This window comes from Microcebus murinus, chromosome X (assembly GCF_040939455.1).
Source record: "Microcebus murinus isolate Inina chromosome X, M.murinus_Inina_mat1.0, whole genome shotgun sequence".
Lineage (NCBI taxonomy): Eukaryota > Metazoa > Chordata > Mammalia > Primates > Cheirogaleidae > Microcebus > Microcebus murinus.
Window position 1 is genome coordinate 23,460,156 of NC_134136.1, and position 25,276 is coordinate 23,485,431.

General features: G+C 34.7%; 1 pseudogene; it reads left to right on the plus strand.

The window, feature by feature from the left end:
- Positions 1 to 1,549: 1,549 nt before the first annotated feature.
- LOC105867042 (deoxyuridine 5'-triphosphate nucleotidohydrolase, mitochondrial pseudogene) lies at positions 1,550 to 2,117 on the plus strand (annotated as a pseudogene).
- The last annotated feature ends 23,159 nt before the right edge of the window (positions 2,118 to 25,276 follow it).

Consider the following 25,276-nt stretch of genomic DNA (forward strand, 5'->3'; position numbering starts at 1 on the left):
ATTGAATGTCACTTGATTCTAGAGTAAAATATATTAAAAGTATCACCCCTCCTCCCACACATGGAATACATTATCTTGTGTAGACTGATAATCCTTCCTGTACTTTTAATAAGTTCCCTAGTCAGCAGAAGTAATGCTAATGAAACATGGAGAGTCAACATTAATTAGAGTTAATGAAAAATTAAAACTCTCTTCTAATTACTATATGTGTCTGACATTTTGCCCTCACTGAAAAACACAAGAAAACTAATTAATGTGTTTAATGCTGCACTTTTCTTTTACTACATTCTTGAAATGGACTTGTTAAAAATTGTTAACAAGTCCAAATCAAATATTCTCCTGAGGGTAGTTTTCAGCATGGCATTCCTTCCTAGGATGCATCCATTCTTATCTAAGTAACGTCTATTGGAAGTTGGGAACATTTGTATGGTAGGCTAGCTGTGGTATAAGAAATCACAATGTCTATATACTGTAGAAAAGTTCCTTCCTATCTTTTGCACAATTATTGCAGCTTTTCTTCCATTCCACTTATAAACTGCAAGATAGTAAATGGAATGTATTTAAAATGTGTTTTTATATTATTTTTTGTCTAAAGAAATTCAAAATATTTTGCTGGGTGAAGCATAGGGGTAAAAAGACTTTCTCTAGTTATTTTTTTTTCTACCTTAAGTATAGAATGATCTTCCCAAAATTTTTCAGAGATTCCACTTTAATTCCACTGAGCATACTAAGATTAAGATATTCATCAGTAGGTTAATGAGTCCATTACTGTATGTTTCTATTATAAAGAAAATTATGAATATATTCAGTAAATGATCTTAAGAATAATTTTCTAAATATAGTTGTTCTCCCTTATCCATGGTTTTGCGTTTGGCAGTTTTAGTTACCTATGGTCAACCATGGTCCAAAAACAGGTGAGTACACTACAATAAGATATTTTGAGAAAGAGTGAGAGAGACCACATTCACATACCTTTATTATAGTATATTGTTGTAATTGTTATATTTTATTATTAGTTATTATTAATCTTTTACTATGCCTAACTTACAAATTCAATTTTATCATAATTATGTATGTACAGGGAAAACATAGTATATATAGGGTTTGGTACTATCCATGGTTTGAGGTATCCACTGTGGGTCTTGGAACGTATCCCCCATGTATAAAGGGGAATTGCTGTATAATCTAAACATATATTCCTTTGGGCTAGTCCTTGATGACTATATATTATGCTTATTTAGGGGGCAAAAATTACACTTACCAAGAAACAACTATTTTAAATTCTTTATCTTAGTTGTTTTTATCATTTTATCTATTATCTTATTTTTCAGGTAAATCTATCTTAAGTTTATTTGTATTCCCATCATCAATTGTTTTTTCTGACCTTTTGTTGTTGGTGGTGTTCAATTGCATTTATCCATAATTTATCCTAAACTCATTTCTATTTTTAGATTCTAATCTTCTCATTCTTGGTTCACAGTTTCTTGTAAAACAAACCCAAGCTTAGGCAGGAAGAAACTTTTTCAAAAATACTGTTGCAAAAATGCTGTGCTCTCTCCATTGCTTTTCCATTCATTCTCGCTCCGCCATGCCCTGCTCTGAAGAGACTGCTATTGTGTCCCCCAGCAAGCGGGCCCCGCCCGCGGAGGAGGGCGGCATGCAGCTCCACTTTGCGGGGCTCTCAGAGCACGCCACGGCCCCGACCCAGGGGTCCGCACGGGTTGCGGGCTACGACCTGTGCAGTGCCTATGATTACACAATACCTTCTATGGAGAAAGGGGTTGTGAAGACAGACATTCAGATAGCTCTTCCTTCTGGGTTTTACGGAAGAGTAGCTCCACGTTCTGGCTTGGCTGCCAAACATTTTATAGATATAGGAGCTGGTGTCATAGATGAAGATTATAGAGGAAATGTTGGTGTTGTGCTGTCTAATTTTGGCAAAGAGAAGTTTGAAGTCAAAAAAGGTGATCGGATTGCGCAGCTCATTTGTGAACGGATTTTTTATCCAGAAACAGAAGAAGTTCAAGTTTTGGATGACACTGACAGGAGTTCAGGAGGTTTTGGTTCTACTGGAAAGAATTAAAATTTATGCTGAGAATAGAAAATGAGAAGTTGTACCCTTTTCTTCAAATTGAAGAGTTTTTGCTTAAACTAAAAAAAATAATAATACTGTTGCAATAGGGAAACACTATGAACTCAGGATCTGCAAGTAGCTTATAATCAACCATAAAAAGTCTTTGATTTGTAGGGAGAGATGAGCAGGCCTAGCAGGAAATTTTGAAAGGAAAATAGTCAAAAGATTGGGAGTGGGCAGGGAGCATATTCAGGGTGGTCTGATAAAAAATGTTTCTTACTGTGGTCAGCCCATTTCAATTCTTAGGATACACTGTGTCTTAGGGTTATCCAGACAGAACCAACAGGCTGTATGTGTGTGTGTGTGTGTGTGTGTATACATATACATATACATACACATATACATATACATTATATATATATATAATAATACGTATATATAACTATCTATCATAATTGTGCAGGCTTGATAAGTCTAAAATCTGCAGGTTAGTTTGACGAGCTGGAGATCCAGGAAAGAGTTGCCATCTGAATCTGCTGACAAAATTGTTTCTTATTCTGGGGAGGTCAGTCTTTGCTCCATTAACACCTTCAACTGATTAGATGTGGCCCACCCACATTATGGAGAGTAATCTGCTTTACTCAAAGTACACAGATTTAAATGTTAATCTCACCCCCATACACACACTCACACACAAAAAAAACCTTCATGGAAACATTCAGAATAATGTTTGATTAAATATCTTGGCACTATGGCACAGCCAAGTTGACACATAAAATTAAGCATCACACTCTGTTAAAGGAGTATGTTCTCCATTTTTAATGCCTATTCAGACATGGAGCAAAGTTCAAGAGCCTTTGGGGTGGGGTGAAGCTTGATTAAAATTTGGTCAAGAAATATGCAATTTTGAATGCTTGGTCACTTGTTTTCCTTCAAATTTCAGTACGTTGGATATGTTTGTCAAATTCAGTACAAACTGAGTAAGTACTTGAAAAGACTATACATTTACAATCAGTATTCAAAACTTCTATCTTCATTTCCTGACATCTTATCTGTGATAAGAACATTAGAAGAGTTCACTAAGGAACTACTTGAACAGAAGATATTTCAGGGTTAGGTAAGAAAATTAAAACAAACAGTAGATGTTTTAAAAATTCAATTAAAGTAAAAGACTCAAAGAGTATATTAGATGGCATTTCATTAATGATCATAAGCGCTTATTCATTCAACAGTTATTGTGTGTTTAGTATGGTTTGGCACTGTTCAAAGCAATGGCAATTCATATAAGGTTTTAAAAAATGGGGACTCTTCTCTGACATTGTGGAGATTACAGTATAGGAATAAGAGAGACATGAGTTATATAATCACACATCTTGTAGTCATTTGAGTGCTACAAAAGATTAAATTGCTCATTTTCATGTATATATGTGTAAGCATGGGTATAAAGGTGAAAATATAATATTAATGCAAAATATATGCCGCCAAGTATTTTCTCTGGCAAGAAAGTTGAGGTATCAGTATAATCTCTAGCTTTGATTTACAAAACTATTCACATGGCTGGAACGAAAAATACCTATTCTTTCGTGTCAGGCAGGTGGGAGAGGGGAGGAAGGGATGGATAAGCTCACACCAAACAGGTGCAGTGCGTGCTATCTGAGGGATGGACACACTTGTAGCTCTGACTCAGGCAGTGCAAAGGCAATTTATGTAACCAAATTGTTTGTACCCCCATAATATTCTGCAATAAAAATAAAATAAAATAGAGACAGAAAAACAAATAAAAATATATTAAAAAGGGCAAAAAACCCTATTCATCCTTTTAATTATATTATCTTTCATATCTTTCACACAAAGAAATGATAAATGCCTGAGGTGATGGATACCACAATTGCTCTGGTTTGATTAATTAACATTGTATGCCTGTATCAAAACATCACATGTACCCTATAAATATATACACCTATTATGCACCCATAACAAAAAAGAATATTAGAGCTGAATGCACAGTATATTTTAATTTATATTTTTATAACACTTAGGAAGCCAAGTTTTATATACTTTCTGAATTTCATCTATTCTAAATTCCCTTTCCATAATATCATAATTTTCAGAGATGCAATATTCCTATTATATAATACAAAACAAATTTCTACTTAAGAAATGAAATCTCAGTAGGCTAGTTTCTTGAAAATTGAGTTTATTTGGCTTCCATCTTTGAGAACTTGTCCTTAAAAGCCTAATAGATTGACTATGAAACAAAATTAAGTAATCACCCAATAGAAGGTTTAATTAGTTGCTAGATATATATCATTTCCTTATTGGGCTATTATTCCTGAACATTTAATTGAATTATGTGTTTTAAAAGCTTACAGACTTAATGTAGATATTGGTCTCTTTGTATTTTCTTTTAAGAGCATTGGTTCTTAATATTATGATTGAAGTAATAATTATTTATGTACTTATTAAATGATCCATAGTTTACTTAATTTCTTCCAGCCATGGTTTTCTCAACTGTAAGGTAGGTATAATGATAATTTTACCTTAAGAAAAGTGAAGACTACATGATATAATAAATAGAAAAATACTTTATAGACTATAAAATATAACAAAAAGAACCCACCAAGATCATAAAAACAAGGAAAGTCTGAGAAACTGTCACAGTGTGGACAAGCCTAAACATACATGATTACTAAATATAATGTATTATGCTGGATGGGATTCTGGAACATAGAAAAGGAAATTACCTAAAATCTTTAAAAAATCAAATAATGTATGCATTTTAGGTATTATAACAACACATCAAAATGGTTTCATTAGTTGTTACAAATATATATAGCAACATAAGATGTTAACAATAGTGGGGACTAGATATGGTATATATTGGAACCTTTTGCACTATCATTGCAACTTTTCTGTAAATTTAAAATGAAATGATTCTAAAATTAAAAACTTAATTATAAAAATCCAGACACTAGAGATGCAAGGTTCCCCACTCCATTGGATACACATTTGCCGGTGGTATTTTTAGCCAGGAGAAAAATATATTATGCATATATATATATATATATATTATGCAAATATATATGCATATCTATTGGGCATATATTATGCCCACTGTTTTTACTATTAGCCCCTGAATTCATTATAATTTAGGAGGAACAGGCAACTGTGTTCAGAATTTTAAGGGATACTCAAACAACACCATTTTACTTCTTCATCTCTCATATTTTAGCTCCTGTATTGTGTTTAGTCATAATGGTTATATAAACTTGGTTCATAATATGCTCTGTTTTTAAAATTAACCTGGAATGGGGGCTTTGTGTTGTGGTAATAGCAAGTAATATTAATATACACCTGGAACCTATGGCTAGAAAAACTTATGTAAATTATTGTATTCTTTTAATTTTCTTCACGGACCTATGAAGTGGGTGTTATTATCATCACCATTGTAGAGATGAACAGAATAAAGCATCAGAAATTTTTAAGTGCTATGGTAGTCTGAACACCCTACCTCCACCAGCACCAAAAATGTCAGGTTCTAATCCCTGGAATTTGTAAATGTGATCTTATATGGAAACAGGGTCTTTGTAGATGGGATTAGGATATCAAAAATCTTGAGAATGGGAGATTATTTTATATTATGTACATAGACTCTAAATTCAATCACAGGTTTCCTTATAAGAGGGAGGCAGAGAGAGTTTTGAAACAAAGAAGACAATGTAACCACAAAGTAGAGGTTGAGTGATGCAGCCACAAGTGAAGTTGGAGGAGTAAAACAACAGATTTTTCCCTAGAGCCTCCATAAAGGAATGCAGCCCTGCCAACACCTTGATTTCAGCCCAGTGACACCGATATCAGACCTCCAGCCTCCAGAACTATGAGAGCATAAATTTTTGTTGTTGTCATACACTAAATTTGTGGCAACTCATTGCAGCAGCCATAGGAAATTAATATAAGGGCCTCTGCCCAAATTCATATAGTTAGAAAATGGTGTAGCTAGTTTTTCAATCAGGCTTTCCACCTTCAGAGCCTACATGTCTAACCACTATGCTATACTCCTTCTTATGGTACCTAAAGGCATATTATATAAACTGGTAAACAACTTGGATACACAGATAATTTAGGTCCATGTGATATTTTTCTTAAGCTTAGGGCCCTGATATTCTGATATTCACATTGTTTAACAAATAGATATTATTTTATTTTATTTTCAATTATTATATTATTTTATTTTCAAAGTGCAAAGAAAAGACATTACCAAGAGAACAAGCTTTTGTGGAAATTTCTAGATGAGAAATTTTGATTTTTGCCCACTCCTAGTGCTTCCAGATTTTCATACTTAGTACTGTATGTTCACTAATTAGGCACAAGAGAGCAGTTAATTGCATGCCTACAGGTGTATGAAGTATATTAAGTTGAAATGTCAACTTGTCCCCTACTAGACACCTATACTTGGAATTTTACTTATTTATATAATTTGTTACCATAAAAATGCAGGTAAATATTCAATGGCTTCTTTCATTTCAAAAACTGAGTAGCACCTAAGTGGACACATAGGTACTACAGTAATAGGGTATTGGGCAGGTGGGAGGGGGGAGGGGGGCGGGCATATACATACATAATGAGTGAGATGTGCACCATCTGGGAGATGGTCATGATGGAGACTCAGACTTGTGGGAGGAGGGGGGGAAATGGGCATTTATTGAAATCTTAAAATCTGTACCCCCATAATATGCCGAAATAAAAAAAAAGAAAGATACCAACCAAATAAAAAAAAATAAAAAATAAAAAATAAATAAAAATAAAATTTATGTTAATATAAATATTGTTGGCTGACTGCCATGAGCTTATATGGAAAAAAAAAAAGGTTAGCAAATGCACTGGCAGAGAGTCTCTTTGAAATTGTTGTGTATAAAATACTAAAATCTTGTTACCTTAATTGTTTTCAGTGTTAATCATTACCATCTTATCATTACGCAGTATTTACTAAATTATACAAACTTTTTACATACTAGTATGGTTTGAATATTTATGCCCTCCAAAATTCATGTTGAAAATTAATTACTATTGTAACAGTATTAAAAGGTGGGACCTATAAGAGATGATTAGGCCACTGAGACCTAATCCCATTAACCTGGGTGGCATTAATGTGGCTATAAAAGGGCAAGTTCAGCTCCTTTTTGCCTCTTTGCTCTTCTACCTTTTGCCATGTGAGGACAAGATGTTCCTCCCCTCTGGGGTAAAATTGAGAAAGCCCTCGCCAAATGACAGCACCTTGATCTTAAACTTCCCAGCCTCCAGAACTGTGAGCAAATAAATGTCTGTTCTTTATAAATTACTCACTCTCAGATATTCTGTTACAGCAGCAAAATGGACTTAGACTTACATATTATCTTATTTGATTCTCACAACAACACTTTTAGTTAAGCATTAAAGAGTAATACATTTATGTTTTCCCATTTTTAAAAGATATATATATATATATGTATACACACATTTTATGGATAATATTAGACTAATCAAGTTTAATCTGCCCAGGTCACATGGTTAGTAAGATACAAAATTGGAACTGTAACTCAGGTTTTCCAAATCCTAAACCAGTTCTCTTTTTATTACTATGAAAACAACAGCCTTAAGAATTCTTATAGTTTCATACCTTAGGTTTAAGTCAGGCAGGTGGGGGCAGGGAGGATGGGATGGTTATTTTCACACCTAATGGGTGCCGTGTGTACTGTCTGGGGGATGGGCATGCTTGTAGCTCTCTGACTTGGATGGGGAAAAGACAATATATGTAACGTAACATTTGTACCTCTGTAATATTCTGAAATTTTAAAAAAGCAGCCTTAAGACCACAAAACATGGATTAGCCAGACCCAACTAATTGTAATCCTAGTAATCACATTTCTATTTTGTTCTACACTGTTTTTAGAAGGAAGAGGCATGTTGATAACTAGCACATAAAGATATAAAAAAGAATAATTTTCTAGTAGATCCTGGCATGTAAAAGTTATATATTCAGATCAAATCTCTCAAAAAATCTTTATTTCTAGGTAAATTCTCGCTCATAAATGATTTATGTTAAGGATAATGCCAAAGGTCCTGCAAGATCGTTAATCATCAAAGAATCAATTACCTTCACTAGACTATCATTGCTGGAGCAGATAAATGGACTAATACAATTAAAATACGTTAAAATGTTTTCAGCAGCAAGAAATGAACAAATTATTTCTTTTAAAATACTCATATAGGCAAGAATTCTGTTAACCAGTGGATACAGATGTTATTCAGATTTCACTAGTTTTTCCACTGAATCCATTTCTTCTCTTTCAGAGTCTAATCCAGGATCCCATATTGAGTTTAGTTGTCATATCTCCCTGGTCTCTTCTAATCTGACACAGTTCCTCAGTCTTTCTTTTTCTTTCACGTCCTTGACTCTTAAAGAGTTATTAACCAGTTATTTTGAAGAATCCTTCTAATTTTAGATTTGTCTGTTTTTTCATTATAATTCAATCCAGATTACAAATTTTGTACAAGAATACAAAAGAAGTGAATCTGTTCTCTTTTCAGGGCACCTTACCAGTAGGTACATGATGTCACTATGTCTCATCACTGGTGCCATCAACTTTGATCTGTTGGTTAAGGGTTTATTATTTGTTTGACATTGGAATAAACTCATGCATGGATTATCTTGTTTAATACTCACAACAACCCTATACATTACATACTATTACTGTCTACAGTTCATATTTTAAAAAACTGAGCCTTTTAGGAGTTGAATAACTTGTCCAAATACACAATTTATAAATAGTGGAGGGAGAATTTGAATCTGAGCAGTCTAGTTTTTGAGCCTCCACTCTAATCCCTATACATACTCCCTTCATATGCTTAAAAAGCAGGTTTACCTATCCTTTAAGCTCTCATCCCTCAGTCCCTACTGTTATTTCCACTTCGCTTCATCATTACTGACAGTCAATTATGAGTTATGGTATCTGAAAATCCTCCCCTCTCAATTCAAGGGGGCATAAGAGATTCAAATTGGTTTTTAAGGACGTTTCAAAATGGATTCTGAGGTTAACCCACACATTCATCTATGTGCATTTGTGCTCTCCAATGCAAAGCATCCTGCATTTCTATATATAAACATATTCTCACTTAATTCCAAAGGTGGATTTGAGAAAACATCAGGTACTCTGATTCCAGAACCCATGCTCTTAACCACTACATGATGATCAGAATGTAGACTTGATATTCTCTTACTCTTAAGGCTCCTAACCAGAATCTATGCCTGAATAGACGGTCACCCAACCTCTGCAACTGGGTTGAGAAAGGGGTACTTGTGTACTGGAGTAGAGTTTGGGGGCTTTTTTGTTTTGTTTTTGTTCTGTTTTTTAAAATTATGAATATATGTACCATGATAAAGAAAAAAAGAGCAATCAAGACCCCAGAGTGTTTTAACATAGACAGGATGCAACACTTTTGGCTTGGGCATTTTACCAAAACAGACATTCTTAGTCATTTAAGAGAGTTATAGAGAACAATCTAAATTAGCACTTATGGAACACAATTTCCTCAATACTAGTTTCCTATGACTATTGTAACAAGCTTAGTGCCTTAAAATAGCACAAATTTATTATCTTATAGTCCTAGAAGTCAAAAACAACACCTGAGTTAGAGTCAAAGTGCTGACATGGCTGCATTCCTTTCTGGAGCTCAACGGATGACTCTGTTTCCTTGACTTTTCTACTTCTGGAAGCAGCCCTTGGTACTCAGCTCATGACCCCTTCCACCATCTCCAAAGCTAGGAATTGAATTCTGACCTCTACTTCCATCATCATATCTTCTTCTCTGACTCTTCTTCCTCTTTCTTTCACCTTTCAAGATCCCTTGTAATTGAATTTAGGACCCATCTAGATAATCCAGGATAAGCACCCCACATCAAGATCCTTAACCTAATCACAACTGCAAAGTCTCTTTCACTAAGTAAGGTAAAAAAAATTGACAAATTCTAGGAATTAGGATGTTGATATATTTGGAGGACTATTGTTCTGCATTACACATAATGTAGCAATTAGGAGCTACACAAAACTTTACACTGAGAAGACAGTGGTTGGATTTAATAAATCCTAACAGGCTACTATTTCTTAGGAAGCAAAACAAGATATGTACCAAATTTTGATTTTGTTCTATGAACAAAAAGCATGTCAAATTCCAGTAAATTTCTGAAGCAGACTCTAATATACTCTGAATAATAAAAAAGGCCAAGACTCAATTAGTAGGTATATGGCATTCTAAGTACATTAACCCACCTTACCATTGAGATTACTAAAAGTGATGAATAATTTACTTCTTTTAAAATATTTTTATTTATTAAAGAGTATGAATGAATTAAGGAATATTCAAGTCAAATTCTAAAAATCTAAATCACAATTTTCAGATAATTCCTATGTTTAAAGCACCAATAAATAAATATGAACACAATAACAAAAAAAAAATCACAAAATACACATGGAATAAAAGACATTATGAGTAAGAGCCAGCAGAAGAAATAAGATAGCCAAATGAGATTTGTAAAGGATTTAGAAATTGCAAGCATAAAATAACCAGGTTAAATATGTTTAAATCAATAAATGAAAAGGATTTAAAAATGAATAAAGGCCAAAAAATAAAAAGAAAAAAGAATATTCACATTTGAAGAAGTACCAAATTTAACTTTTAAAATGAAATAAAAAGCAAAGAAGAATTTCTAGTAATAGCAGACCACATCATCTATTTTAACTCTCTTGCTGAAATACGCATAATAAATAATCTTGGAAATTATTTTTAAATACATCTAAAGGTGATAAGAACTAAAGAGATAATGTAGAGACTTCCAGTTTGGGACAAAATGATGTAGACCCAGTTATCCCTGCTCATCCCTATTAAGTACAACTAAAAACTGGACAGATACAAAAATACTGATACTAAAAGGTGGACAAACAAAAAGGGACCGGCTAAAGACCTCAGAACTTGAAGGATGGCACAGCAATGAGTTCCCTGGGTGTATTTTTTTTCATATGTTCTAGCTGGATGCTGGAGAATCTTGCAACCCAGAACACACTAGTGTTCAAACAAAAATAGGTCCTAAGTAAAGCCTACTCTCTCTAGCCAAAGGACTGAGAAAGAGCACAGCAGGACAGAAACCTTTTTGACAATATCTGCTCTACTTCAGACAAACACTGTGAATTATTCCACCCTTCTTTAGGTACAGTTACAGAAAACCAAGCAGAAAGTTTAGTTTCCAATGCCCCAAGTGGTAGCAGGATGCCCAGAAAAGTGCTTTCCTCCCCCTACCAGCAGTGCAGTGGAGACAAAGCAGGCAGTCTAGCCTCCTATCCCCTCACCTAGTGGTAACGCAAAACCCAGGTTGAAACTTTTCACCCTCCAACAAAAGTGATGGTGAAGAGGTGGCAAGATGCAAGGACAGGCTCTTTTCTCCCCTGCCAGTAGTGATTCCCTGCCCTCCTGGATGAAACAGGGAGTTTGGTATCATCAACCCATCTGTTGTCAATAAGTAGCCAGGGAAGGTGCTTTCCTCTCCTTCAGGAGTATCATCTGCAGAGACAGAGTTGGCATCTGGTTTATAGACTTTCATAAGGTGGCAGAAGGGAGTCTGGGAAGCTACTTTCCTCTCCCACTGGCAGCATCTGTGAAGGCTGAGGGGAGTCTGGATTCCTACTCCCTAATCTCTAACCAGCAGTAGCAGGGATCCAGGGTTACACTCCCAAGTTTGGTAGATTATATCAAGAGACTAAATGGAGAGTTTGGACTTACTTCTACTGTCCAATGCTATTGAATGGTGTCCATCTCCCTCCCAAATAGAAAGGAAGGATATCAATGAGAAGGGAGCTGGAAAAAGGGATTCTTCATATCCACACAGGAAGTCCTAGGAAGACCCCATAATGACTCACACTTGAAAGTGCCTAGTATCAACACATTGAAAGGTTTGAGAATAGAAATACAGTGTAGAAAATCACCCTAATTTTTAGAATGCCTTCCAAGTGGTACACAAACAAAGTAAATGAGAATAGTATTGCCAGGGCTGACCATACTAAATAATCATTGGAAACACAGCCTAAATAAGTAGGCCAGGATTTGCATACTAAAAAGGGATAAATCTCTGGTAAAATAGAAGATGTATGTAGAATCTGCAGTCTCATGTAATAACACTCAAAATGTTCAAACAACATACTAAAAATCAGGAAATTACAACCTGATAAAACAATAAACAGTGGCCAACACAAGAATGATTGAGGTGTTGCAATTATCTGAGAAACGTTATGAAGCAAAAATCATAAAAATGCTTCTTCAATGAGCAATTGAAATAATATAAAATCTTGGCAAATAAACAATGATATAAAATAGAACCAAATAAAATTTATAGAATTGAAAAATATATTAATTGAAATTAAAATTCACTGCATGAGCTCAACAGTAGAATAAAGATGAAAGAGAAAAGAATCAGTGAACTTGAATACAGAACAATAGAATTTTTCCAATAAGGACAACAGAAAAAAGATAGACCAAAAAAAAAAAATAAGCAGATCCTTAGGGTCCTTTGGGACAATAACAAAAATCCAACATCAGCGTTCCAGAACAAGAGGAGAAGAAGAGTGGAGCTAAAATAGTATTCAAAGAAATAATGGCTAAAAAATTCCCAAATTTGATGAAATACATAAACTTACATATTCAATAAGCTCAAGGAATCTCAAATAGGATAAACCTAAAAATCCCTTGCCAAAACACATCATAGTTTAACTTCTAAAAATTAAAGGCAAAGAAAAAATATTGAAAAGAACTAAAGAAAACCAAAACACTTATAGAACAATAGTGATTTTAATGACAGTGGATTTCGCATCTGAAACCAAGGAGGCCAGAAGGAAGTGACATACTTGTAAAATGTTGTAAGGAAATTACTGTCAACCCAGTGTTCTATACCAGCAAGAATATCCATCAGAAATGAAGGGGAAAAAGAGGATTTTCTCTGATGAAGAAAAACAAAGAGAATTTGTCTCTAATAGACATAACTTTAAAGAATGGCTAAAGGAAGTTCTGGGAAAAAAATGAAACTATAACAGAGGGAGTCTTGAAAATTCAGAAGGAAGACAGAAAAATGAAATAGGAAAATATATGTGTAAGTGTAATAGATTTTCCTCGTCCTCATAAGTTTTTAAAAATTTAGTTGATGGTTCAAGCAATAATCATAACAGTACTTGATGTGGTGCTCAATGTATGTATAGGAAAACTTAAGACAATTAAATTTAATGAACAAGGAGAGTAAAGGGATCTAAATGGAAGTAAGATTTCTATACTTCATTAGAGGTGGTAGGGTCAATACCAGTAGACTGTGCTAACTTATATGTGTATATTGTAATACCTAGAACAACAACTAAGACAATGACACAAAGCAACTTATTTAAAATAACTATAAATAAATCAACATGGAATTTTGAAAACATTTAAATTACCCACAGGAAGGTAAGAAAAGAAAAACAAAAGTATGAGAAACACAGAAAACAAATAGAAAACATATAAATTATATGTTAAGGTGTGAGACCTCAGATCTAGCAGAATGAGGACTTGCTTAATTTTTTCTCTCTTCAGAACACTATAAACACAATCATGACTCACTTGACAAAGATATGTTCTGAAAAATGTGTCCTTAGTCAATTTCATCATTGTGCAAACATCATAGAGTGTACGCACACAAACCCAGATGGTATAGTCTACTACACACCTAAGCTATGTGGTAGAGTCTATTACTCTTAGGCTACAAACCTTTAAAGTACGTTACTGTACTGAATACCGTAGACAATTCTAACAGAATAGTAAGTACTTATATGTCTAAGCATATCCAAACAGAAAAGGTACAGTAAAAATACAGAATAAAAGATTAAAAATAGTATACCTATATAGGGCACTTACAGTGAATGGAGCTTGCAGGACTGGAAGTTGCTCTGGAATGGTCAGTGAGTGAGTGGTGAGTGAATATTAAGGTTTAGAAGATTACTGTACACTACTGTGGACTTTATAAATACTGTACACTTAAGCTACACTAAATTTACATAAAATTTTTCTTCAATAATAAACCTTAGCTTACTGTAACTTTTTTACTTTATAAACTTTTAATTTTTTAACTTTTTGCCTCTTTGGTAATAACATTTAGCTTAAAACACAAACATTGTACAGCTGTACAAAAATATTTTTATATCCTTATCCTATAAACTTTTTCTATTTTTATTTATTTATTTATTTCAAGTGACAGGGTCTCACTATGTTGTCAGGCTGGCCTCAAACTCCTGGCTTAAAGCCATCCTCCTGCCTTAGCCTCCTAAATAGCTGGAACTAAAGGCATTTGCCACTGCACCCAACTTTCTATCTTTAAATTTATTTATTTATTTGTTCATTTATTTATTTTCATGTTTGCTTTTTAAACTTTTTTCTTATAAACTAAGACACAAACACACACATTAGCTTGAGCTTACACAGGGTGAGGCTCAGCAACATCAATGTCTTCTACCTCTACATCTTGTCCCACTGGAAAGTCTTTATGGGCAATAACACATGGAGCTGTCATCTCCTATGATAACAATGTTTTCATCTGGAATACCTTCTGAAGGACCAGCCTGAGACTCTTCTTGAAGAAGTGTCATTCTTGTCAGAAACATGTCCATGATTATTTGCTTGGTTTGTTCCTTTTTTTCATCATATATTTGCTTGTAAGCAGATAATGCGACTGTGAACATTTGTCTTTATTAATGAAAACCTTTCAGTGTTGGGGGCCATGTTTTCAAACTTTTTAAGGAGCTTGTTGAGGTCTGCAAAAGTTTCTGCTAAACCCTTCACTGAATTTTATTGGGGGTTCTTTTTTGTTTTGTTGCCTTCAATGAAGCAGATCTTTTAACAACTTCAATCACTTTGTTCTTCCTCAAGATCATAGCTATGGTGGAATGGCACATGCCTGTGTGGTGGGCAATAACCATCATTGATTTTCCATGTTTGTAGCTCTCTTATGGCTTTTAATTTTGTTTTGAGGTCAACAACTCAATGTGCCTCTTACTGGAAATATTATCAGTGGATTTTGTACACTTAGGGCCCATGATGAGCAAAACGAAATGAGATTTAATCAAGCACAAGAGAAAATGATGCAAACAAGAGATGTGGTAAACATGAGACATGACGCTGCTGCCAGCATAACTCAGCATACTGTTTTATAGTAATCTTTTTTTAATATGTAGAAGGTATACACTCTATAATAACAATATTATAGTACAGTAAATACATAACCCAGTAACAGATAGTTGTTTATTATCACTATCAAGTACTATGTATTGTACTTAATTATATGTGCTATACTTTCATATGACCGGCAGCACAGTAGATTTGTTTATGCCAGCATAACCACAAACACATGAGTAATGCATTGCACCATGAAGTTAAGATGGCTGCAAGTCATTAAGCAATAGAGATTTTTCAGCTCCTTTATAATTTTATGGAACAACCATCGTATATGCGGTCTGCTGCTATCTAAAAAGTCATTATGCAGTGCATGACTGTACAACTAAAACAACTAAACAACAACTATTTTAGTTGCAAAAGCAGCTATAAGAAACCATTTCTGAACTCTAACGAAAACTATATGACAACCTAAAAAAATTATCTATTCAAGAGAAACTACTGAACCTCAGTAAGACAGCAGAGTCTGTAACATTTTTACGTGAGGCTATTCCATTCACCTTTCCTCCCTAGTTCAGTAGTGCTGGAGCCAAAACTGAATACCATTTCAGACAACAGCGTGTTCTAACCAATTGTGGAGCTCTCTTAGTATACAATCCCCAGAGAACAGTCAATAATTTTTCTGAACTTGCAGCTCCCTCAGAAATCTCTGTTCTCAGAGTGTGGTAGCTATTTGACTCACAGCTCAGCTTAGTGAGAAAAATACTATGCCTAGCCAATGTCATTACCAAATAAATAAAAGCACAAACTTCTGGCAAATGTCTCAGTGGCCTAAGGCTATGATTTCAATTGGGGTAAATAAGTGTCTGAATGAGAACTGAAAAGTAAATATTGCAGAATTAGATGAACATAGGAAAAGCTCCAAAATATTCCTGGGGATTTGGAAGGTTGCATGCATGTACAACATTATATACATGTACAGGAAAAGACAAGCCATAAGGCACTCACCTCTGGGTGACCTGGTCACCCTATAAAGTAGGACATGAAAGCTAAAGGTTTTTTATAAGATGCCTAAAGTGTGAAGACATGTCTTATCACATAGATCCTCTTGGCAAAAGGTAGAAGTCATTTGGGCAGGGTATTTAAGGAAGTATTCTGAACAATCATTGGCTGACAACTAAATTTATTTAATGACCCAGGAATGACTACTAGGAGTCCAGGCTTAAAATAAAAATAGAAACTTTTTTACAAAGCTGGCAGAAATCCAGGAGGCCATACACTATAGAGAATAGAGAATTTAGAGAATTAGTCCAGGAAAGTGCTATACAAATAAGCATACAAAAACCAGTAGCACAATAAAACCAACAAAGCCAGTAATAACTACAAATCTTGGGGCCATAGGTGTATGATAGCAGAATTAATAAAATATATAATTAAAATTTCCATTTCTGAATAAAAAATTATAATAGTGTAAAGAAAAAATATGTCACACACTCAGGAAGAAAAAGGTAGCCAACAGAAAATGGCCTTAAGGGGGAGCTACATTTTTGACTTCAACAAAGTCAGCTATTATAACTACCTTCAAAAAACTAAGAAAATCTTGTTTAAAGAATTAAGGGAAATTATGCCAGAAATGTCTCCTTAGAGAATATCAACAAAGAGTTAGAAATGATAAAGAAAGAAACAAATAGAAATTCAGGAGTTGAGAAATATAATAACTGAAGTAAAGAATTGATTAGAGGGGTTCAACAACAGATTTTAGTGGCAGAAGAAAGAATCAGGAACCCTGTCTGATGAACAAAAAGAATGAATAAAAATAAACAGAGCATCAGAGCCCTATGGGACACAATCAAGCATACCAACATATACATTAGTGGACTCACAGAAGGAGAAATAAGGAAAGGGGGACGATAATGTATTTGAAGGAATGATGGCTGAAATCTTGCTAAGTTTGATGAAAAACACTGATCTACATATCCAAAAAGCTCAAAAAACTCAAAGTAGGATAAAGTGAAAGAGATCCATATCAAAGCATACCACAGTCAATCTGACAAAAGTCAAATTCAGGGAGAAAATCTTGAATGCAACAAAAGAAAATGATTTAACAGATACAAGTGTTTTTCAATAGAATTAGCAGCTAACTTCTCATTAGAAACCATGAACAACAGAAGACCATGGGTTGACACCTTTAAAATGTTGAAATAAAATGACAGTCAAGAATTCTATAAAATCTTCTCCTAGAAAATCTTTTTTATAAATCACCTTCAAGAATGAAGATGAAATTAAGACATTGACAGATAAATAAAAACAGAGAAAATGTATTGCTAGCAGATCAGACTTATAGAAAATACTAGAGGTAATTCTTCAAGGTGATATTTAAGGACACAGGATGGTAACTAAAATCCACATGAAGAAAGAAGGCGAGCTGGGGAAAGTGGCTGTGTGTATTATGAAAGATAGTATAAATATATTTTTGTACCTCTTTCCTTCTTCTACCTGTTTAAAAGAAAATATAAAACAATAATTACCAGACTGTGTTGAGGAGCTTATAAAACAAAGTTATAATTTAGATTACAGTAATAGTACAAAGAATGGTGGTTTAGAGCATTATTGGAGCAAAAAATTTTGTAAAACTACCGAAACGAAGTTAGTATTAATTTGAACATCATAGTTTTTACTTGAGATGCTAGCAGATTCCCCACAGTAATCAATAAGAAAATAATCTTTTACAAATATGTAGTGAAAAACAAAGAAATTTAAAGGTATAATAAGAAATATCTAATACTAAAAAGGGCAGACATTGAGGACTAGAGAAAGAAAATGATGTAAGACATGTAGAAAACAAATAAGAAAATGGTACATGTAAAACCTACTCTATCAAGAATTATATCAAATATAAATTGATTAAGCACTCTAATCTAAAGTCAGAAATTAGCAGAATGCATTAAATAAAAATAAACAAAAACTATGATCCAAATACATGTTGTCTACAAGAGACATACTTTAGATTCAAAGACATAAATAGTTCAAAAGTAAAGCAATGAAAAAAATCTACCGGCCGGGCGTGGTGGCTCACGCCTGTAATCCTAGCTCTCTGGGAGGCCGAGGCGGGCGGATTGCTGAAGGTCAGGAGTTCAAAACCAGCCTGAGCAAGAGCGAGACCCCGTCTCTACTATAAATAGAAAGAAATTAATTGGCCAACTGATATGTATATAAAAAATTAGCCGGGCATGGTGGTGCATGCCTGTAGTCCCAGCTACTCGGGAGGCTGAGGCAGAAGGATCGCTCGAGCCCAGGAGTTTGAGGTTGCTGTGAGCTAGCCTGACACCACGGCACTCACTCTAGCCTGGACAACAAAGCGAGACTCTGTCTCAAAAAAAAAAAAAAAAAAAAAAATCTACCAAGCAAACGGCACCAAAAAGAGAGCTTGTGGTGGCTATACTGGTAGGTATATTTCTGAAAGGAATATAAAATGATGCAGTCAACTTTAGAAAACAAGTTGGCACTTCCTCAAAAGGTTGAACATAAAGTTACCACACAACCCAGCAATTCAACTCCTAGATATATGCCCATGAAAATGAAACCATATATCCACACAGAAACTTGCACATATTTATAGCAACATCATTTTAATAGCCAAAAAGTGGAAACAAGTGTCCCTTTGTGGATGAATGGATAAACAAAATGTGGTATATCCATACAATAGAATATCATTTGGCCATAAAAATGAATGAAGTACTGATACACGCTATAACGCAGATGTACTTTGAAAACATTATGCTAAGTGGTAGAAGCCAATCACAAAATACTACATATTATATTATTTCATTCATAGAAAAATCCATAATAGGAAAATGTATAGAGAAAGGAAAGATTAGTGGCTGCTTAGAGCTGGAGAGGAAGAAGTAGGACAGGAGAGTGCTAGGTAAAGAGTATGTGGTTTCTTTGTAAGGTGATAAGAATGTTCTAAAATTCACTTTGGTGGTGGTTGCACATATCTGTCAGTATATAAAATACATTGGATTGTACACTTTAATTGGGTGAATTGTATAGTATGTGAATTATATCTCAATAAAGCTCTTAAAATTAAATTAAAATGTAAAAATAACTAATGATTTGAAGACATCTGTATTAGTTTCCTTTTGCTAGTGAAACAAACAAAGTTGTACCACAAACTTGGTGCCTTAATATATCTCAAATTTATTATGTTATTTTTCTGGATGTTAAAAGTCAAGATGTGTGTCTCTCTTGGCAAAAATCAAGATATTGACAGGGCTCTTTTCCTTTCAGAACCTTTAGGAGAGAATCAATTTCCTTGTCTTTCCTAGCTTCTTCTAGAAGCCTACATTCTTTAGCTCAAGTCCTTTTTCTCCATCTTCAAAGTCAGTAATCTCCTCACTTCGACCCCTATTTCTGTCATAACAGCTTCTTCTCTGACTCTTCTGCCTCCCTCTTCCATTTTTTAAGTCATCTTATTATTAGCCCACCAGATAATCCAAGATAATATCATATGTCAACATCCTTAACTTAATCATATATACAAAGTCCATTTTACCATGTAGGTTAACATATCCATAGATTCTACAGATTAGGATGTGGACATTTCTGAGGGATGGGTGAACTATTCTTCCTACCACTAAATATACCACTAGTTTATTAAATGCATCAACCTACCTTATAAGAATCTTATATATAAGCCAATTAATTATTAGAGGCCACTTTAAAAAGAAGGAAAAAATGCTTCAATGTGTTTGTTTTGGAGCACTTGATATTGAGCCATTCTTTTTTACAACCAATAAGCAAAAGACTCAGTTGTCTATTAAGATATGTCCTCATCCTGACAGTAAAACTATGTACTTTTCTTATTTAGCCTGTATGTTTTAAGAGAGCATGCATCAATCTCACTCAAAAGAATTATCAAAATATTATGATACCATCTCAAAAGGAGGGTGACAAAATAGCACAGCCAATAAGTGCCCAAGCTCTATAATCAGTCTACTTGGATTCAAATCCCAGCCTCCTCACTGACAAGCTGTATGACCTAAAGTAAGTTACAAATACTATAAAAGTCAAATTTCCCCATCTATAAGATAGATATATCAATAGCACTGAGCCCATAGGATTGTTGTAAGGATTAAATAAATACATATGTAAATAAAGTGCTTAGAGAATATCCTGTATGCAGCAAGTACCTAGTAAGAATTATCTAAAGTATTATTATCATTATTATTATCATCTATAAAGAGAGCATTCTTTCAATATATACTAAATATTTTTCAGTGGTTATTTCTGGTTAGGAGGATAATAGGGATGATTTTTATTTCCTGGCTTTTAAAATATTTTCTTCCTCAAATGAGCAGGTATTGCTTATATAATTTCTAATCTAAAGGAAGAGAGAAAGGAACAGATTGTACCAACCCTGATTCTCACAGCAGAATTAAAGTGGAGGTTTTATATTAGCATCAAGTAACTAGGGGTCTATATTGATCTCATATAGTTCAACCCATAACCAGTTCTTTTGTCTCATCAAATAAAAGCTGTGCAGTTGTAAGTGGTCACTAATAGATTGCACAGAAAGGGTGAGTGTAATAATTCCAATTGGATTCTAAGACCTATTGATTTTATCTCCTGGATATCTCTTTAAGAGGTACATTTATGTCCTCCAGCAATGCCATCACCATAATCAAGGTCACCTTCTTCTCTTTCCTGAATTATTAAAACTCTTCCTAATTGGTCTTTCTCGAAGCAGGCTAAAAGGAGCAATTTCTGTTTGCTAGGAACTTTACAAAGTGCTGTGTATTTTTTCAGCTTCTATAACCTCCATCACAACACTATGAGGTAGGTGCTATAACCATCTCCATTTAACTGATGGTAATCTGAGGATTTGAAAGCGATTTAGTTATTTTCTCTATGTAAACTGTGGAACATCAATTGCCCAAGGCCAAAGCACATGCTTTTAAACTTTGTATTACAGCCCCATTCTCCAAACTTCCTCCCCCACCCTTACCCTGTACTCCACACTGAAGCTGGAGTGATGTTTCTAAACCACTTATGATCTGGCCTTCTTATCTCTTTGCTTAAATCGTTCCCCTAGTGCATCATTAACCTCAAGATAAAATCCAAGGTCCTTAACATTGCATGCAGGGCCTAATATGACCAGGCCCCTGCCTGCCTTTCAAGCCTCCTATAATGCCTCCCCCCATATCACACACTCAAGGCTCCTCTTCTCTTGCTGGACACCTGGGATCCCTGAATGCTCTTATACCTGCTTGACTCTGCACCTTTGCTCATATTGTTCTTACTACTTCTTGTAGTTCACTATCCTATTCTGCCCTTGACACACTCGTACTTCATGACCCAGATCAAGTTTCAACTCCTTTCCTGGCTATCCAGGCAAAGCTATCCACTTTATTATCCATACTATTTCAGTCAATCCTCTATTTTAGCATGTGCTTTTTCTTTTTTTTTTTTTTGAGACAGAGTCTCACTTTGTTGCCCAGGCTAGAGTGAGTGCCATGGCGTCAGCCTAGCTCACAGCAACCTCAAACTGCTGAGCTCAAGTGATCCTACTGCCTCAGCCTCCCGAGTAGCTGGGACTACAGGCAAGCGCAACCATGCCCAGCTAATTTTTCCTATATATATTAGTTGGCCAATTAATTTCTTTCTATTTATAGTAGAGATGGGGTCTCGCTCTTGCTCAGGCTGGTTTCGAACTCCTGACCTTGAGCAATCCTCCCACCTCTGACTCCCAGAGTACTAGGAGTATAGGATTGAGCCACTGCGCCTGGCCAAGCATGTGCTTTTTATAGTAGGTTTTATTTGACTGTTGTTTCACTTCCACTAGACTAGAAGGTCCTGCAGGGCAGAGGTTGATCTGTTCACATTTGTGTCTGCTGTATGCTGACATGTAGTAAGAGCTTAAATATGAGTGTTAAATTGGAAATTAACAAAACATTTTTTGTGTAGGCCTAATTAATTACTTCTATTTTTTACTCTTCTCTTTCCTGAATATAGTCCCACCCTAACAACTTCTTAAAATATCCACTGTTATCTTCATCATAAAAACATGCACTCTCAAAAAGTATGTCATCTAAAAGTAACTGATTTAGGTTACATGGTCATTTATAGATATAAACTAGTTTAAAATCTATATACAACTTCAAGCATAACAAACTGTGAGTGATGTGTCAACCTTCTCATCCCTTTATTGGGATATAGGCAGCCTCTATGATAGACTCCAATATTCTCCACTGCCTGGTATTCTGGCCCTTATGTCATCATCTCCCCTTGAGTCAGCCAGACCATTGACTTGCCTCTAAAGAGCAGAAATGATGGGATGTTACTTCCCAGATTGTTATATAAAAAATAAAATAAAATAAAATTGTGACTTCTAGCTTAGGTTCTTTTGACATCTCTCTCTCTCTCTCTCTCTCTCAATCAATCAAGGAGCTATGTTGAGAGCAGTCCAATGGAACTGATATCTCCAGCCAATATCTACATGAGTGAACTTGGAAGTGGATCATCTTGAGGTAACTGCATCGCCAGCTAAAACATAGATTTCAGCCTTGTGAAAGACTTTGTGCCAGAAATACTCAGCTGTGCTGCTCCCAAATTTCTCATCTACAAAAGTTGTTAAATAATTTTTTGTTTGTTTGTTTGTTTGTTTTCAGCCACTAAGTTTTGTGGTAACTTGTAAGTAATGTTATAACTAATACAGCCAGTATGAGACCTGTACACCAACTCTCACAATCTGTGGAACAGGGGCTGAGAAAAGGAGAATAAATAGAGTGAAGTAGGAATGAAAAAAAGTAGGTAGGGTAGTTTAGAAGTGCCAGGTGTGGCCCTTTCCCTTTAAGGTCTTTGTGAAAAATAAGTTATGTTTTGACAGTTTCTAAATTCTACCAAGTAGAGATTCCTTCACTTGTTCTCTTTTAAAATATGAAGTTCCTCTAGGGGAGCTAGCAGCTATTTAACCTATTGGAAGTGAGTAATCTGATTAAATATTGACTAAAATGAGCTTCAAAATGTGTCAAATTGTACCAAATGTATGAAAAATTGGTATGAAGATGGGGAAAAGTGAGGAAGAGAGAATTTGAAAACATGAAGAGATTTGACTTAAGTGAATGTTACCATTGAAAACTTGGGACAACAAAAAGGGGGCAAGTGAATGGGGATTGAAAGGAGAGATTACCAAGTAATGGAAGAAACTCTTTTCACTGTATCTATGCACCAGAGATGGTTGTTTTGATGTGCCTAATTTTTTAATTTCTCCAGAATATTTTTCTTTGATTATGAGCAATATAGGGAAGGGAGCTATTTTATGCATGCATGATATTGGTTTATGTAAGAGACAGTTTTTAAAATTAATTTGAGTTAAGAGATCTTGTTCCATATATAAGAGAATTCTTATATATTCAGAATTTCCTCCATGATAATTATTTTCCCTTATGTTGATGAAAATCTTAAATTTCATATGGTTTACAATCTGACTCATAGTATGAAAAATATCAGGACAAATTTTTGTCTCTTTTTAAAGTTGTATATTCAACTCTATTCTAAGCTAAAGAATAAACACATACTGGTAAGAAAATGAGCATCTTTATTGGTGAATTATTATTATTTTTTTACTGGGGGGACACAATCTTGTGCCATATCTCTATTAGTAGAAATGCTAAATAAAATTTACATTTGGATTTCCAACAAGTAACAAAAACTGTAATTATCTCTCTTAAAATTCCTAAAGACAGCAAAATAGCATTCATTAGGAAGAATGCACTCACCTTGTGGAGGTGGAGGGCTAAATATTTTGAAGCTGATCACCCAATGTATTGACATGGGACAAACACAGTTCTATGATGGATATATTCTATTGACCTTGTAGTGTGACTGCCACTAAGCCCCCAAATGTGAATCTGGTCTTTCTTACTCTTTTTTCCTATACTGATAGAAACTAATTTGTCAGCATGCCAGCTTTAACTAGCCGCGATGAATCTAAGCTAATTTAATAGGAATTGTTCAATAGCTTCGACCGATGTGACACTGTCAGTTAAAGTGGCTCTGTGCCCCACTGTCTTTCATTATTCCCAATTCTTTCCTCAGAATGGTTGAACACCAAGTAAAATAATATGCTTAGTAGTCAATAGGCCCGACTTTTTTCTCAAGGACATTCTTTTGGTGCCAGAACCTGTCAAGTGGAAAAGCATGTACCGTGAAGGTGAGAGGACACTAATTAAATATACATAGCTGTAGCCAGAGAAGCATGAGGCACAGCTTGCTGAATGAAAATTCCACTGCCTGCTTGACTGAGGTCATAACTGTAGACTTACATAAGTTCCTAAGTTGCAGTTTCTCTTGGATATGATTTAACATTCCTGTATTTACATTAGGCACAGGCCATTCTCAGGGAATGCTGCACAGTTCCAAGTGCAAATATTCTGGTTCAGTTAGGCTTGCTTTATTCTTAGGTCATTGAACTTCTCTATCTTTTTAGCTACATGTACTGTTTTTAAAGTAATAAAAGTTTTTCTGACCTGTGCTGCACATGTAATATGAGTAAGAAATAGACTTTGGTTGGGTAAGCCAGAAAAAAATGGTTGTTCTTTGGCAGTAGAGTTGGCCCTCTATATCTGTGGGTTCTAGATCTGTAGATTTGACCAACTATGGATTGAAAATATTTGAAAAAAATTCTACAAAATTCCAAAAATCAAAATTTGAATTTGCTGAGCACCAAGTATTGTATTAAGTCTATGCAAACGAAGTGATGTGTAGGCATTGCATTAGGTATTATGAATAATATAGAGATGACTTAAAGTATACAGGAGGATGTGTATAGGTTATATGCAAATGCTATCTTATTTTATATAAGAGACTTGAGCATCTGCAGCTTTTGGTATTTGAGGGGGTTCCTGGAACAAGTCCCCCACAGATACTGAGAAATGACTGTATAATGTAATAATACTTTGGAGTCAAGCACACTTTATTTGAAACCCT